The 18,246-nt window shown below is 52.3% G+C and overlaps 1 long non-coding RNA gene across 2 annotated transcripts; it reads right to left on the minus strand.

Moving 5' to 3' along the window:
* Positions 1–206: 206 nt before the first annotated feature.
* On the minus strand, positions 207–4,353 carry LOC119326423. 2 transcript variants are annotated; one of them, XR_005157977.1, is made up of 5 exons: positions 3,860–4,353; positions 1,796–2,081; positions 1,335–1,465; positions 1,146–1,268; positions 207–496 (listed from the first exon to the last, which is right to left on the minus strand). It is a non-coding gene; the product is annotated as an uncharacterized LOC119326423 (long non-coding RNA). The 2 variants fall into 2 exon arrangements; XR_005157976.1 differs by having other exon boundaries at positions 1,367–1,465; positions 3,860–4,350.
* Positions 4,354–18,246: the final 13,893 nt, after the last annotated feature.

An 18,246-nucleotide genomic window follows, 5' to 3' on the forward strand; every position in this document is an offset into this window, starting at 1 on the left:
CGACCGCCTATCGAACAAGGCATTTTTTCGCGACCAACATTCTGTTGGGCTCGCATTAGCTTTTCCCGACCAACTGTTGGATGGGGTTTATTTTGCCAACCAATGTCAGCTAGCCCTCCCATATAGCTGGATTTCACATTATCAACAGAATATCAATGAAGTTACCCAAATCATTACAATAACATGCATGTCGTGTCCAACAATAGTAAACCAAAACCAAACAATAATAACACACATTCAATAATTTTCACATCCAAATTTCCCATAAACTAATTTAACTTATTAAATAGGGAACAAAATATGTTCATTGCTTGAGAGCAAAAATGGGTCGCTTTGGTTTCTAGAATTTGCCCTAGAGGCACATCATCTACATTGACTCCTACTGGTGGGCAACTAGATAACCACAAGATCCTTCCATCATTCTCCTACTTGACATCAACACCTTTCTTCGTCTCATTGATCCATATTCCATCGCCACATCGTCCAGCTTGAACATCTGCATGTCAAAATCCCTAGTTAATATTCCACACCATAGCTGGTGATAGACAGAGTAATGAAGACGACATCAAATGGGCTTAAATGACAAAACCGATATATGTAACATTTTTTCAGGCCACTACCCGATGATATGTATGTAGGTGTTTCTTTTTCCCGGTCGAATTTAACTGGTGGAGGTTTGAGAAAAGATGAAGCAGAGCATCTACAACACACAGAGTACCACCCAGGATGGTGCGAGATTAAAATTAGCCTGAGAGAGAAACATGTAAAAAAATGTGTAGTAACATTCCCAAAGAATTGAAATCCCTATATAGTTTTCATATCTGAATTTGAATCTCCAGACTGCAATTGGTAATGTAGAAGTGTAGGTATTGTTATTATAGCAACAAACTATCAGGCTCTGAATTGAGTGTTTTTGCCTATCTCAAGGTTCAGCAAGACTTGTGAAGATAAAGACATCAGTCAAATGAGCTTAAATGACAAAGCTGAGATATGTAAGATTTTTTGCTTGTCCAACTTAACTGATCGAGGGATGTCTAAGAAAAGAAGACCAAGCAGAGCATGTATTGCACGCACAGTAGCACCCCAAGATGGAGTCAGATTAAAATTAGCTTGAGAGAGCGAGAGAGAAGAGAGCCGACACGTACCGCACGAGGGAGGAGATGAGGAGGGGACTCAGGGGAGAGCAGTAGCGGCTAGGGTTTCGGTGATGCCTCCATGGGGTCGCTGGTGCCGTCGTCGCCGTAGATCCTTGGTCGATGAGGCAGTACCTGTGAAAATAGTCGAATTGGTGCCCGACGACATACATGGTCAAGACTAGATACAAACAAAATTACCAGTCTTTACTGCAGATTCAAATCATACGCACCCACAACCCGGCATGGTAGTGCTTTGAGTGTTTGTTAGAGAAGGACGCACAGCTACAGGGTGATGCTCTTGTCAACGCCGAGCTTCACGACCATATAATCTGGACCAGCAGGCAGTGAACTAGTCAAAAAGCAGCATGCACTCATCATCACCATTTTTCATATATAAAAAATTGCATGCAGACTGGTTAGGTTTTCAGTAAACTGATACTAGCTAGTATATGTTTTCAGTAAAACTAGTACGTCAATTTGGTTCATGTACAGAGAACATATTCACATGCGGAGGACCATTTATAAAAACTGGAACCTATCTTCCACTGGAACAAATAGCACACCCGCAAGAGACATATGTGCACGGTGAAGACTAGAAACATAGTGATTCAGCCAGACATGTAAAAATAGATGCCCAGTGGAACATACAAGTGTGTTACCTTCTTATGTATAGAATTAGATGAAACTGATGCGCTATTATTGCCCGGATCAAGTGCTGGTTTCGTTAAACTGTCTACACTTCTGCTGGATGGTTGGATGACTTGTCTCCTTTGGAATGTCTACGATTCAACTCTTGATTGTCACTGGAAGATTTCTCTTTACTGAACTCCAGTTTCATTGCTTGGCTGATTGCTTCGCCTTCTTTAGGCAGGCAAATTATTCCCATGATAAGACTGATTATGCAATGTCCATGTGCTCATAGGGGATAACTCTCTTCAGACATTCCTACATAAATGGAAGAAGTAAGAACTCAGATGATGAAGAACAGGTAGCAGCGAATAGCATGGTAAAATGTAAAAGTTGAGGGGAAAAGAAGCAACACAATAATATACCAACAGTTAGATGCCGGGTTGCCGACTGCACTACAAATTATTTTTTGCAGAGAAGAAAGTCCAGACTGATCATATACTATTAGTTATTTTCAGCAGACATTTTATTTTATCATACAAAGTTAATACACCGCAAGGAATATATGTGAGACCTGAATAGTAGAAGACAATTCCTATATATATGAAAGACTACAGATTTAGTTGAAATAGCTATATGGAAGACTACGGACCAACAAACCTAATATATGTGGTTGACTAAATGATAGCCAAGATAACAATTACAGGCAAATCAAGACAACAATAATATGGGAATAGAGGAGAATAGTCATGATACCTAGAAGGCGCACCAATCGGCTGACCACATCATATGTCATTTTAAGTGTTTTTTTTCTGATTCTTGTGTCCAAGCACTTGAGTGTATGGTTAGAGTTTGTTGCTAACTTTTTGGTTCATGGAGTGCTTGCGTAATTCTGTAATAATTTTCAGAACCGTACGAAGGTGGATATGTTCCTACCTATTAGTCTTATTGTTTTTACTGAGAAATGAAATCAGAGCAGCCCCGTAAATTGGGAATGGAACACATAAATTCAATATTGAATATGAGTCCAACCAGATTGTATGTATGACACGCTAAGCATATTTTTTATGAATACAACATGGTGTAATGCAGAAGAAGTCATCATATCATCACATTGAAATATGAGACTATTTAAAAAAATCAGGTCGCCTTGTTAAACTGAGCAAATCATAGTTAACATTGCTTCTTTGAGAGGAAAACACTAGGCGGACCATCTTACCATTGACTCTCCATCAGCGTTCCATCATGTAAGGAACTTTTATCTTGTTACCCAGGTCTCATAAGAAAAAACCGAATAATCATTCCAAAACCACAAATTCTAAAACAATGTTTTATTAGATGGTCCGCCTTATTTCTTTACAGCAACTTGAATTCTTCTGTACTCTTCTGAAAGGAACACACTATTTTGTTTACTAACATTTGCCTGTAACAGTAAGACAGAACCATGTCTAGAGATAAATCAGTGCCATACCGACATGAGTACAGATCACTGAAAGTTAGTTGGGGGGAGATGAGTGCCAAACAATTAATAAGCAACAACCAGAAGAAGAACATCGATATCTAGCTCTGTGCATTGACTAGTAACAATCAATGCTGGTCAATATTCTCCTTTTATTATGTCAGTTTAGCTGGATGCCACTTCTTACCTGTTGATGGTATACAAAATATTTTTGTTATTCTCTTCATCTACAGTTTGTCTGAGAGAATGTACAGTTCATTGCCCTATGAGGTTTAACAGAATTACAATTCGTAACAGAGTTTCAGTTTTCAAGGGACAACACATTACCATGTATAACATCTAATGCTTCATTTCCAGGGAAGAAACTGGATTAATCACCAATCAATAGGCAGTAGAATATCAACATTCAGCAGCAATACGACAGTAGCACTAGCACATCAAGCAGCAGAACCGTGGCTAGCAGCACACTGCACATCACAGCAAGCACACACAGCATAACAGCAGCAAGCACACCACAACCACACAAGCAGCAAGCACCACAGGAGCAGTAGCAAGCAGGCACACGGTTACATAGTACTAGCAAGCGGCAAGCAGGCAGCAGCGCAAATAGGGGAAGAGGGGTGAGCAGAGGAACTACCTGAGGGAGGAGCTCGGGGAGTCAGGGTGGATGAAGGGGAGCAGATCCGGCTGGGGAAGGGCGAAGGGGAGCAGATCCGGCTGGGGAAGGCCGAAGGGGAGCAGATCCGGCTGGGGAAGGCCGAAGGGGAAGGAGCCGAGGACCTCTTTTCTCCTCTCTATATGAAGCCCTTCATTAACCCTATCCCGAGCCCTCTCCCGCCGCCTCCAAGATCTCTTCTGTACTCTGACGGCCATGGTGGAGAGGGGGAGGACGGGCCAGGCAGGGCGGCGGCAGCCTCGCTGGAAGCTTACGCGCGGAGGTTGGCCGGAGAGAGCACTCACCGAGGAACAGAATGGTGTGGGGTCGACGGTGGAGACGCTGGGGAACAAGTGGGAGAGGGGGTCACAGCCTCGCCGGCCGAAAAGCACGTAGCTGGACGGCGAGAGAGAGCTCGAGCGGCGGCGGCGGCGGCGGCGGATTTAGGTTAGGAGGAAGAATGAGATTTGGGGGTAGTCTGTGGCACCGGTTGGAGGCAGAACAAGAAAAAAAATAGGGATTTTTCGCGGAGTGGGCTGTTTTCGCGCTAAGTTTTTCGTCCGTGCGCCCGCAGCTATCTGGCCGGCCCATTTACCCACAAGCAATCGGTCGGCGTTTAATTGCCGACCAACAATCCAAAGGAAAGTGAAGCATTCCCGACCGATAATACGACTTAGGATAATAAACTATTTCCGACCGACAGTTTGAAGCTACATGTGAGTATTGCCGACCGACCGACCGTCTGATATAAGTTTCCCAACCAACAGTCCGTTGGTACACAATAGTTTTCCCAACACACGTCTGTAGGAAATGTGGTGTCATGGTGTCATAGTTTTCCCAATAGTCCTCGATTAAGGGGTCCTCGGGCGTCTGGCCTACATAACATGGGCCGGACTGATGGGCCACGAAGATACAAGACATAAGACTCTCTCCCATGTCCGGATGGGACTCTCCTTTGCGTGGATGGCAAGCTTAACGTGCGAATATGAAGTAACCCTAGTCCCCTTCGTGTCTATATAAACCTGAGGGTTTAGTCCGTAGAGGCGATCATAATCTTCATACATGCTAGACATCTAGGGTTTAGCCATTACGATCTCGTGGTAGATAAACTCTTGTAATACTCATATACATCAAGATCAATCAAGCAGGAAGTAGGGTATTACCTCCATAGAGAGGGCCCAAACCTGGGTAAACATCGTGTCCCCTGTCTCCTATTGCCATCGACCTTAGGCGCACAGTTCGGGACCCCCTACCCGAGATCCGCCGGTTTTGACACCGACATTGGTGCCTTCATTGAGAGTTCCTCTGCGACGTCGCTAGAAGGTTCGATTTCTCCATCAATCATCTACAACAATGCTGCCCTGAGTGAGGTCTTTCTCCCCGGTCAGATCTTTGTGTTCGGTGGCTTCACACTGCGGGCCAACTCGCTTGGCCATCTGGAGCAGATCGACAGCTACGCCCCAGGTCACCAGATCAGTTTTGGAAATCTAGACTATGTCGCTGATATCCGAGGAGACTTGATATTCCAAGGGTTCGCGACCCCAACCTCCGCTCTGGCCTTAGATCCGGAGTGCATCACCAGGTCCGAGGACGGGCTTCCTGAGCCCGCCGGACTATCTGCAGCCACTAGGCCTAGTACGGGAGGGCCGGATGAAGTAGTGTCGCTAGCAACCGTCATGAAGCCGGACCCTTCTCTGGACACCGGCTCCGAACTCCCCGAGTCAGCACCGTGCAAGTTCGTCCAGGGAATCTCCCTCCCGCCATACTCCGCGGACTCTCTTCTCTCTAGCGAAACCTCGTCTTTAAGTGAGGCTCTAGACTTAATGTGATCCCTTGTCATCACAGAGGAGCAATGTCCGAACTATGCCCAGCCCGGACTAGGGGCTGAGAGCAGGGAATTTTACGTCCCACCCACCACCCACTTTATAGCCACTGTCGAGGACCTAACTGACATGCTTGATTACGGCTTCGAAGACATCAACGGTATGGACGACGATGCCGGAGAAGAACAGGCCCAAAACCTGCCGTTTACCGGACGCTGGACGACCACATCCTCGTATGACGTGTATATGATGGATACACCCAAAGAAGATAACAATGATAAAGAAGATCCAGTCGAGGATAGACCTCCTATGATACAGCCCAAGCGCCGACGTCAGCGGCGCCGTTCTAAATCACGCCGTGGAAAAGACAGCAATACCGGCACGGGAGATAACAATACTTCGGACGATGCCAAAGACCAAGAAGACCCTGTCGAGCCGACCTCCGAACAGGACAAACGGGAGGATGGGCAAGTCGGCCCTGATGAACAGGCCGTAAATGAAGACTCAGATGATAGTAATTATCTTCCACCCTCCGAGGATGAGGTGAGCCTCCATGTAGAAGATTGCATCGTACCTGAGGAACCTCTCGAGCAGGAGCGCTTTAAGTGCTGGTTAATTGCCACAGCAAGGAGCCTGAAAAAGAAGCAGCAGTAGCTTCAAGCTGATCAGGATCTGCTCAACGATAGGTGGACTAATGTCCTGGCAGCCCAGGAATATGGCCTCGAGCGCCCAACCAAAAGTTACCCGAAGCACAAATTGCTACCTCAATTCGAGGACGAGGCATTTGAGCCCATACCATCAGCGCATAATACGGCTGACCGACCACCACATGGCTGGGACAAAGTGGCAACTCAAGCCGGACACCAGCCCATACTAGCCGCAAAGGCAGAGACATAACATCACGGGGTTCTACATACGACCTGCGGCAGGATTTGGACAATAGAGCAGGTCAGACCAGATCAATCTACGGATTGCGGGAGCGTGCCCCGACACGCGACGGCGGATATCTAGCCAGACGTGACAAGCATAATCACACCCGGGCCAAAAACCGCAGACGGACTCCATCCGAGCTACGTCGCGACTTGGCCTAATATAGAGGCGTCGCACACCCCCTTTGCTTCACTGATGAAGTAATGGAGCACGAATTCCCGAAGGGTTTAAACCCGTGAACATTGAATCATATGATGGCACAACAGACCCCGTGGTATGGATTGAGGATTTTCTTCTCCATATTCATATGGCCCACAGTGATGACCTTCATGCCATCAAATACCTCCCGCTAAAACTCAAGGGACCAGCTCGGCACTGGCTGAACAGTCTGCCCGAAAACTCCATTGGCAACTGGGAGGACTTGGAAGATGCCTTCCTCGACAACTTCCAAGGTACATATGTCTGACCTTCGGATGCCACGACTTAAGTCACATAGTTCAACAACCCGGAGTGTTAGCCAGGAAATTCTGGACTAGGTTCTTAACTAAAAAGAACCAGATCGTTGACTGTCCGGATTCCGAAGCCCTAGCGGCCTTTAAACATAGCATCCATGACGAATGGCTCGCCCGACACCTCGGCCAAGAAAGGCCGAAGTCCATGGCAGCCCTCACGGTGCTTATGACCCGCTTTTGCGTGGGCAAAGATAGCTAGCTAGCCCGTAGCAATAACAATACAAGCGAACCTGGCACCTCTGAAGCCAGAAATAGCAGCGGCAAGCCCCGACGCAACAGACACAAGCGTCGAAACAACGGTGACAATACCGACGACACAACGGTCAACGCCGAATTCAGTGGCTCCAATTCCGGCCAGCGGAAGAAGCCATTTAAAAGGAACAATCCTGGCTCATCTAGCTTGGACCGCATACTCGATCGTCCATGTCAGATACATGGCAGCCCCGACAAGTCAGCCAATCACACCAATAGAAGTTGTCGGGTCTTTAAGTGGGCTAGCAAGTTAAACGCCGAGAACAAGGAGAAGGGGTCGCAAAGCAAGTACGATGACGGGGAGCCCCGTCCACCGAACACAGGGGGACAGAAGAAGTTTCCCCCTCAGGTTAAAATGGTGAACATGATATACATTACTCATATCCCCAAGAGGGAGTGCAAACGCGCGCTCAGGCACGTCTATGCGCTAGAGCGAGTCGCCCCAAAATTTAACCCATGGTCGTCCTGCCCGATCACTTTGGATCGCAGAGACCATCTGAACAGTATCTGTCATGGTGGTTCAGCCGCACTGGTCCTTGACCCAATCATTGATGGATTCCACCTCACGCGATTCCTTATGGACGGCGATAGCAGCCTCAACCTGCTCTATTAGGATACAGTCCGCAAAATGGGCATCGATCCATCAAGGATCAAGCCCACAAAGACCTTTAAAGGAGTAATACCAGATGTAGAGGCCTGCTGCATTGGCTCAATCACATTGGAAGTCGTCTTCGGATCCCCGGACAACTTCCAAAGTGAAGATTTGACCTTCGATATCGTCCCCTTCCGCAGTGGTTATCACACACTGCTCGGACGAACTGCATTTGCTCGATTCAATGCATTACCACACTATGCTTATCTCAAGATCAAGATGCCCGAACCACGCGGTGTCATAACAGTCAATGGGAACACGGAGCACTCCCTCCGTACCGAGGAGTACACCGCGGCCCTAGCAGCGGAGGTACAAAGCAGCCTTATGAAGCAGAACCTTAATTCAGTGGCCAAGCACCCGAACACTATTAAACGAGTCCGGACTACTCCGCAGCATGACAATCCGGCTCGTCAGGAGTTAGACTAGCAATTCGGCCTTCGTCTCAGTCCTGATCAAATGGTGGCGTACATACCGCGCGTACATAACTACGCACTCAAAATACCATGGGCAGAGATGGAGGCATAACTTGATTGTGGTCCATAATACAGCTCAACCTTCCCTGGACACACATACTTTCACTTTTCTTTTTATCCTTTTCAGGTTTCTTCCCTACAGGCCCCTCCCGGCGGCCTGATCATTAGTCCTTTCAAAGGATGGATATACCAAGGCGGCAAGCAGCACAGACGTGTGGGGGAATCTGTCGATGTTCTTCTCGACGGTCATTCTACCGGTTTTCAGGACCCGCACGCAGCTCCCCCTTGATCTTGGCATGTTAAACAGCCATGTTGCTTATTGCACTATTTGTACAAATACGCTTTGAAATATTAATCAAATTATAATGGAAACAATTTGCGTCCCAACTTATGTGGCACTAGCTTACTACTTCACTTTATTCCGCTATTCTTATCGATTGCACCCGTACACTTTGGTACGCTTCAAATTGGCCAGGGGCTTCATTGCGCTCCATACCATGGCAATAAAGTCCGAAAACTTTTATTGTACAGTTCGGCACCCCGAATTTAGCATTATATGCATTAGCTCTAAATCATGTCTTTGGTCAATAGTTGGGTTGCCCGGCTCCTATGCTTACTACCTTACGTTCTGTCCTATCGGCTAGGGTGGTAAAGGGAGAACTACTGCGATTGTGTTTTTGGTTTATCCGAGCAAACACCTCAGTAGAGAAAGCCGAAAACTGACTGTCATGATGCGGCGAGAGCTGGTCAGCTATTCAGAGGTTCAAATTTTTTGCGATTTTTTCCGCGTTATGCGATGGGTCGGCTTCCCCGATCAGATGTCTACAACACCCTAGTCCGGATTAACAAATACTAGGGGTTGCACCTACATTTTTGTTGTCAAACTCTTATGACTAAGTGAGGGTGATAAAAAAATATAGTCCGATTGCCTGGTTCGTTGCGCTAAACACCTCCTTTAAGGACCAAATTATTGGGTCAAGAGTGTTTAGATTCCATCCCGAACACCCTCGTACTACCTACGTGGGGGCTGAAGCCGACGACTGGCCAACTCTCCGATTCAATAAAACGGTCGCACAGGAGGTAAAGTTTTAAAACAAACAACTAGCATTATATTACATATCAGCTTTGTTTCATCATACAGGATAGGATAACATGAATGTATTTATTCAAAAATAATGTCCTTAGCACATTGCTCCGAGCGCTTTGCGGGATCCCTCTAGGACATCATCAAAATACCGCTCGGGCGTGCGGTGCTCCTTGCCAGCAGGCGGTCCCTCGGTCGCGAGCTTGACGGTGTTCATCTTCGCCCACTGCACCTTGACATGGGCAAAGGCCATCTGCGCACCTTCAAAGCAAACCGACCGCTTGATGACGTCAAGTTGGGGCAGGCATTGACCAGCCACTTCACGAGCCCGAAGTAGCTGCTGGGTATGGCTTCGGCAGGCCATAGACAGATTATCAAATCCTTCATGGCCAGTTCGGCCACCCTATGCAGTTCGACCAGCTGTTTTAGTTGATCGCTAAAGGGCATCGGATGCTCTGGCGCAAGGTATTGCAAGCAGAACAGCTTCTCCGTTGAGCTCCCCTCTTCGGCTGAGAAGAACTCCGGAGTGTCAGCAACACTGCACGGCAAATCCTCATACGCTCCTAGAGAACTCCAAATCCGGGTTAGTAAGAGGTACCATTTCTTCACATATTTGCTTTGCATAATGAAGGCCTTACCCGCCACGATTTTCCTGGCGTCTTGGATTTCCTGGAGGGCGCCCTGGGCTTCAACCCAGGCATCTTGTGCGCTTTGGCAGGCTTGGCAAGTTCGGACTCTTGATCCACAATGTTGCGCTCCAAGGACTCACATTTCTTCACGGCGTCCTCGAGCTCCTGCTGGACCTCACTGACCCCGGCCTCGGGCTTTTTGCAGGCGGCTTGTTCCTCCGCCACCTTCTTCTGGGCTTCGACCATCGCCTTTCTTGAGGGTCTCCACCTAGGACGTCGGTCCTACAAATTGTCATGTGATCAACACAAACAATTCATACCTCTCTATATCTGAATAGGTCATTACACACCTTCCTTGTCCTCCAGTTGCCTTTTTACTCGGCCGAGTTCTTCCTCGGCCTGCTCCAGACTCTGCTTCAACTCGGAGACTTCGGCCGCATGAGAGGTCGAAGCCAGCAACGACTCTTGCTTATTCACATAGACATGTGTGGTTAGTCTCCTACGAAATTATTTGATCCTCTGTCCGGCTTTTCTTTCCGAACACCGGACAGAGTCTCAGGGGCTACTGTCTATATTGTGACATTCTTTTTACATAATTGCATCACTTACCTCAAAGCCTGTCAGAAGGCTGGTGTGGGCTTCGATCAGTCCGCTCTTAACGGGCTAAACCCTCTCAACCACCGTACCCATGAGGGTACGGTGTTTTTCAACGATGGAAGCACTTCGCAGCACTTCCATTAGAGTATCCGGTGCCTCTTGATGGACAGAGGTCACCGGCGGGATAAACACACCTCCTTCTTTTGAGGGAGGCTGCTTGCCTGATTCCGGAGCCATGTGGCCCCCTGGAATAGTATTTGGCTGGGGGCCGAATTGGATACGACCCCCATCGCCAGTCTCCAGGGGGATTTCCTCCCCCATGTGTCTGGCAGCCGAGGTCTCGCCCTCTAGCGCCACCCTAACGGCTTCATGTGTCTCTCCCTGGCCTGTGAAGGTCCTTCGGGACAGTGCCTCGGCGTCGTATATGTCCTTGGGGGAGGAGGCCGCCGGTAGTGACCCGCTGTCCATAGCCTTGGGATCCAGCGAACCCCCTGATGAGGATCGCTGGGAGCTGTCGTGGGCCGCACTGCAGTGCATGATTCAACACATTAAAATCACAAGGTAAAGGAGTTGGATATATAAGTGCATCAATGCCTTTGTGTCGTCGTTCTGGGAACGGGGGTCCCTAGACTTGCCTGCCTGCGGCCCATGGCGTGGCTCTGCGAGCAGGCCCGTATGGCCCATCTTCACCAATAAGCATTCGAGACCCTCGCGAGGGGCCAAGCCTCGTGAGGCGGACGACACAAGACCTCCTCGGGAGCGGCCTCACCAGGCTGGCTCATGAGGGGCGGAGAGATCAAGGCAAGGCAAACCTCACGAGGTTCTCATGACGTGAGCCATGACGACCAAGGCCAAACGGGTGCCAGGCGGGCGCCAGCGTGCACACTATCCTTGCTTCCTGTTTGGTGCTAAAGAGGCAAGCGCAGGCGAGGAGTACCAAGGCATCAAGCAAAGGTTTCAATATCGGTGCAACGAGACCAAGACCAGCAGGACGACAAGACGGAGGTCACCGTGGAGCCCAAGGCGGCGTCACCACCAGAGCCTTTGGCAGGCGAAGACCACCTTTAGTCAGGATAGCTTGTACTAGATGTCCCCTTTCAAATTGGCCGTTGTGGCATCCCTTCCTGCTCAAGATTTGGGAAGAGGACCAGGGCCTCTATAAATAGGGCTAGCCACCATAGTAGGAGGCAACTCGTCTCGAACTGGTCTCGAACTCATTTAGTTCATCCTCACACCCACCAAGCATAAGAACACCTCACCTCAGGAGGCTGTTCTTCCCCTTGTACTTGTCAGATCACGGGTTCCAGCAAAACCCTTATGGTTCGAACTCTGGGGTGCGAGTGAAGTTCTTTCCTCCCTACCGATCAACGCCCTAGCTCGCTAAGATCTCGCGGACGAACTCAACGAACTCACAACACAAAAGACACAAGATTTATACTGGTTCAGGCCACCGTTGTGGTGTAATACCCTACTCCAGTGTGGTGGTGGTGGATTGCCTCTTGGGCTGATGATGAACAGTACAAAGGGAAAAACAACCTTCTGAGGTTGAGGTGTTCTTGTGCTCTGTGAGCTTGTGGGTGAGAGGATGGAAGATGGAATTCCCCCTACTGTGGTGGCTAGTTCTACCTATATTGGCCCTGGTCCTCTTCCCAAATACTGAGCGGGAAGGGAGCCAACAACATCCAATTTGAAAGGGGACAGCTAGTACAGCTTATCCCGACAAAAGTAGTCTTCGCGTGCAAAAGGCTCTGGTGGTGATGCCGCCTTGGGCTCCATGGCGACCTCCGTCTCGCCGTCCTGCTGGTCTTGGTCTCGTTGCACTGATATGGAAACCTTTGCTTGATGCCTCGGTACTCTGCTACTGCTCTTGCTTCCTTAGCACCAAAGAGAAAACAAGGACACTGCGCGCGCTGGCGCCCGCCAGGCGCCCGTCTGGTCTTGCTCGTCATGGCTCACGTCATGAGGACCTCGCGAGGTTTGCCCGGCCTTGATCTCTCTGCTCCTCACGAGCCAACCCGGTGAGGCCGCTCTTGAGGAGGCCTTGTGTCGTCCTCCTCGCGAGGCTTGGCCCCTCACGAGGGTCTTGAATGCCTTGTTGATGAAGATGGGCCATACGGGCCCACGCGCAGAGCCACGCTGTGGGCTGCAGGCAGGCAAGTCTGGGGACCCCATTCCCAGAACACCGACAGTAGCCCCCGGGCCCAAGGCGCACTCGGTCTTGGCTTCGAGGCGAAGCCAAAGGTCAAGTGCGGAGCACCGCAGGCCCCAAAAGCTTGCGACCTTGGTCGACGCATGGCGGTTGATTGGACGTGGGCGTCTCCGCTTCCCCCATGCTGCCTCGACAACTGTCCGACTTGACAAGAGGCTGGCGCGGACAGCGCTTGCCTTCACTACTCCCCGTCGCCTTGCTCCAGATCCCCTTTCTCGCTCCTCGCTGCTAGCACCTCTCGATCTGCTCCAACCTTGCTCCGCATCTGCGACCAATGGCGTTGCGCAAGGTCAAGTCCTCCTCGGCGCCGACTTGGTACGAACCAGCTCTTGATGCGCCCAACATCATGGAGAAGAGCCTAGCCGCCACGCGCTTGCTGACGGCGGGGGAGAGCAACGAGAGGGGGAAGACGGAGCTTCGGCTTGCCTCCGACGTGCCAGAGCCAGAGGGAAGCACCTTCTTCCCCTTCTTCATGAGCAGTATCACTGCTGGGTTGGTTCCTCCTTTCTCTGACTTCTTCTATGAAGTCCTCGGCCATTACAGGCTGCAGGCACTGCATCTTCATCCCAACTCCATCCTTCTTTTGTCCATCTTCGCCTACTATTGTGAGGCGTATTTGGGCGTGATGCCGTCCATGGCTCTGCTGTGCCACTTCTTCTTCCTCCGCGTCAGCGATGGCCACATCTCCGGGTGCGCCAATTTTATTGCGGCCGGCAAGGACAACTCGATCTCAAACACCGGGAAGAAGGTCGACAACCTCAAGGCCAAATGGGACATGATGGGCGCCAAGTGCGTCCACCCGCGCTTGGCGCTGCTGACGGAGGCGCCCCAGTCCGACAAGGGGTGGTCTCATTCTGAGATCACTGATGAGCGGGCGTCATTGGTGCTGGCGCAGATGCAGGCCGACCTGAAGCTGGGCAACGCGAAGGCGGCGAAGGTGACAGGGGCCATGCTCCTGAGGGAATTCCTAATCCTGCGCGTCGCTCCTCTTCAGGTGCGTGCGCCCCTTATGGAGGCTTGGAGATGAAGAAGACAAGATTCGCTTGAGCCCGAGGGCCCTACCTGACGACGAGTTGTCTGCAGTTTTGCGCCTCTTGGTCGGGGACAACCAAGAGTACCCACCGAGCGCTTTCGTTCCTTTGTTCCGCCGTACGGACTGGGAGTAGATCGTGGCCGCCCGGCCGACTTTTGACGCGCGCGGGCTGGTGCCGCCTGCGCCCTCTGGAGGCCCTGCAGCACCGAAGCCGGTGGAGCTGTCTTCTGACGAGTCCCGTGGGGAGGAAGAAGAGGAGGTGGACTCAAAGGCGACCCCGAGGAAAGGGGGGAAACTTCCCCCTTGAGCAAGGCCGACATCCTCCACGCCCTATCGGACGACGCTGAGACCGACGCCCGCCAGGAGGAGGGGGATTTGCCCGCCATCCCGACAAGGGGCAGGTTGTCGCTGGTCTCTCAAGATGCTGCCTCCGCCTTGACACCGCCTGGAGCTGCCTCCGGCCCCTCCGCTGCACCGTCTTCTGCTCCCGGAGCCCGTGTGCCCTCTCCTCAGGCTCTGAAGCTTTCGGGTTTCAGGTTCCCCAAGCAGAAGGTGGACTATGTCATGGTGGATCAGTAAGTGCTTCGAGCTTCGTCTTGTTGTTGCTTGTACTTGCTATTTTCTGATGTTCACCCTTGGTTGATCAGGGCGATGCCTTCGGCGAAGAAAAGAAAGGAGGATATAACGACCGTGCCCCCCTCTGCGGAGAAAGGAGACAACATCACTCGCGCCTCCCCAGCCCGGTAGCCCTCGCGAGGCCAAGAGGAGCATCGTCGGGAGGAGTCAGCCCCCGTGGCCCCGCTGGCTCCGGAAGTGCCAGTGCCCGGCTCGGCTGATGAGGTCCCAAAGGCTCTAGAGCTTTTCATCTCCCAGGTTCTGGTGACAACGCCGCCCCTCCTCCTGTTGCGCCCTTGGCCCCATGTTCTTTTGCTTCCTCTACCACCTTGGAGCGTGTTCTTTCGGAGATGGCCCAGCCGCGGGAAGATCTCCTGGGCGCGGATCCGCGCCTGGTAGTCGGGCGCCTGGATCTAGCCTCTGGCTGGCTTCACTCTGATTCGGCGGTTCGAGCGTCGCTGAGCCAGGCCGTGGCGGCCTTCGAGAAGGAGAAGCAGGCCACCGCTAAAGCTGCGGCCGATCGTGAGGCGGCACTGAAGGACGCCGAGGCCGCCCGCAACTGCTGTCGAGAGCTGGAGGACAAGCTGAAGAGTCTGCACGACCAGCTCGTAGGGGAAGTACGTAATCGCCAGGTGAAGGAGGAGGAAATGAGGGCCCGGGAGGATGCCATCAAGGGCCGCGACACCGAGCTTGGAGAGCTGGCGAAGGCGCAGGCCGCGGAGCGCGGTCGGCTGAAGGAGTTGGAGCGGAAGGCGAAGGCGAAGGAATCCGGTCTTGACGCCAGGGCGAAGGTCCTTGCTGAAGATCGCGTGGCCTTCTTGCTTCTTGAGAAGAGATCTCGCGTGGCGCTGAAGTCACTATACGAGAAGGGCTTGGAGAATCCGCTGACCACCAATGAGGATGGCCCTGCTCAGCTGCTTCCCCACTTGCTGAAGGCGCTCGAGGAAGTCGTGGAGGGCATCAGTCCCATGGATGAGGCAGATGCTCGCGTCCTTTCTTCAGCTGCACTAACGCGTGTCTTCAGCCATCTGTACCTTCGCGACCCCAGTGCCCGTCTTGATGAGCTGATGGAGCCTGTAGCTGATGAACACTGCATGGCTGCCGCCGCAGCCGTGAAAGGTCAAGTGGAGGCCCTGCTGAAGAAGTTCCGCGGTTTCGTCCTCGCGCCCTCGACCGGTGATGCCACCAATCCTATGGCTCCATCTGGTGGTGCAGGTGAAGGCGACGCTACGAAGGGAGGAGCGCCTGCCGCGGGTGATGGCGGTGCCCAGGGGTGACTTGCTTGCGGCTGCTTCCCTATTTTTATCCCTACAACATGTAGCATGCCTCGTGGAGGCATTTAAACTCGTGCTTGGTATTTGGGAGAACGATATGGCTTGTAATATTTGCTTTGAGATTTTGCGTTTTACTTCCTATTTGCTTTGTGTTCTGCATCAGCAGAGCCCGCCCCCGCGCATACCTTAACCACCGTTGGGCCAAGCGGAGACCAGGATGGACCAAGGAGTGAGGGGCTACGTGACCAGTTAGGCTCCCGAGTCGCGATGCTCAGGAGTCCCCCTTGACGCGCAAACAATTTATAGGAAGAGTACGCAAGGATAGGTTAATGTACTACGTCGGCAGAGCCCGGCTCCGTGCATACCTCAATCGCTGTTGGGCCGACCGGAGACCAGGACGGACCAAGGAGTGAGGGGCTACATGACCAGTTAGGCTCCTGAGTCGTGATGCTCAGGAGTCCTCCTTGACGTGCAAACAATCTCCATACCTTTGCCCTCGCCGAGGCCCGGCTCAAGAGTGGCGCGCGATGACCAGGTCTGGGAGACCTGGTTGGGTAGCGTACGCTTGGGCATGACCCTCGCGCAGCCCCCGTGCCCAGCCCCCTCACGCGACTCTCCCGAGGGGAGGCGTTGCGGTGTGGCCGGACACTGAGCCCTGGGGCTCCCTGAGGTTGGTATGGCCATGAGGCCGCCCTCAGTTGTTTATCACCAGTGCAGAGCATAGTGCTTCCGCTTGTGCATAGGCATAGCCGCTCCTTGGCAGTGTCGATGGCCAGCATGGAGCATGGTGCTTCCACTTGTGCGTGGGAGGGGGGCTCCCTCTGCGGAGAGCCCCCGGGGCGTGTACAACCCCGCCCTGACACGTGGCTTGCACGGTAGGGCTAGACGAGGTGTATCTAGGCACTCGTAAGCCAGCGCGGGACTCACGAGGCCCTACCTCAAGGCGGGTTGCGCCTGGTCTTGGTTCTTGTTTGCTATGCTGGTCCTGCGAGGTGGTCAGACAACCTGCGCCGAACGAATCTCCTGAGGTTATCACGTGAGAGGGTCAAGCACCAACGGCCCCAGGAGGTGATGTGAATGGGGCCGGCCCGCCAGACAGAGCTCAGCCACTGGATTTATCGACGCTGCAGGAACGGGCCCGACCATAGACGCCGTGCTTATCCTACCCACGCGAAGGATCCTGAAGAAAGACGGCTGGCGCGCAGTTCCCATAGTGGGTGGCGATCGAGCAGGTAATAATCATAGGTAGATTAATCATGGAAAGCATACTGGCTCAAGTAAAAGCAGGGAAGATACATGCCACTGGGTCAGGCCCGAGTGACTTGGGGTTGATGCAGCCCGAGGGGCGCCCCCAGCAAGGTAAGCTAAAGACATATGAAAAAGGGATACATGCCACAGGGACGGACCCACGTGGCTTGGGAATGATGCAGCCCGAGGGGCGCTCCCAGCTAAATAAACTTGGAAAATGTCACCTGGTTCTGTTGATAAAGGGATGTCGGAGCAGCTGAAGGTACGCGGTGGAGGGGTCGCTCCTCATGAGCCACTGGGGCCCTAAGCCTCGGGAGGCTCTCGGGGTCTAGGTGGTTCCTTGACGACCGTCTCCATCTTCGCCAGGACGGCGTGGTGCCTGGCCTCGTGAGCAGCCAGGATGCGCCGCAAGTTACGCTGATAAGCGGACGACACGCTCGGCAGGCCAAAAGGCATGCAAACGTAGCTGTGCGGTGGGTCCTTGCAGTGTCCCACGCGCGAAGGCCAGAAAAGCTCCTGAGAGGCGGCCCTGTTGAGCCCTGTCACGTCGATGCAGACGCGCAACCCAGCATCCTCGCCTGGATGGGGAGCTGGGCTTTGCGAGCGGCGGTCACCGTGCATGGCCCTTGCGTCTTGTAGTTCCTGAGTAGTCTTGGTGATGAACTCCTGAGCGGTGGGTGCTCCTAGTCATGTGTTCTCCTGAGGGAAACGTGCCGCAAGGCACGCCTCCAAGTGGTGCCCGAGCACCTCCCTCGTGATGTTGGCAAGGTGTGAGGCCCTCCAGAAGAGAGCCCCCGAGCCCTGCCTGAGAAGAGCGCCAGGCGCGCCTTCCTATGCGACGGAGGGAGGCGCCCCTAGCGCAGACCTGAGGTCCTTCACGGTGCAACTGCTTCTTCTTCTTGGGGTGGCCTCAGGAGGGCACTCGCTCTTGCTGTCGGGGTCGTCTATTGCTGCAGCTTGAAAGGCGCGCTCAAGGGAGCACACCGCGTCTCTTTCTTCACATGGGACCGTGATGATTCCGCCACTTCCCGGCATCTT

This window comes from Triticum dicoccoides, chromosome 6B (genome assembly GCF_002162155.2).
Source record: "Triticum dicoccoides isolate Atlit2015 ecotype Zavitan chromosome 6B, WEW_v2.0, whole genome shotgun sequence".
In the NCBI taxonomy this organism is placed as follows: domain Eukaryota; kingdom Viridiplantae; phylum Streptophyta; class Magnoliopsida; order Poales; family Poaceae; genus Triticum; species Triticum dicoccoides.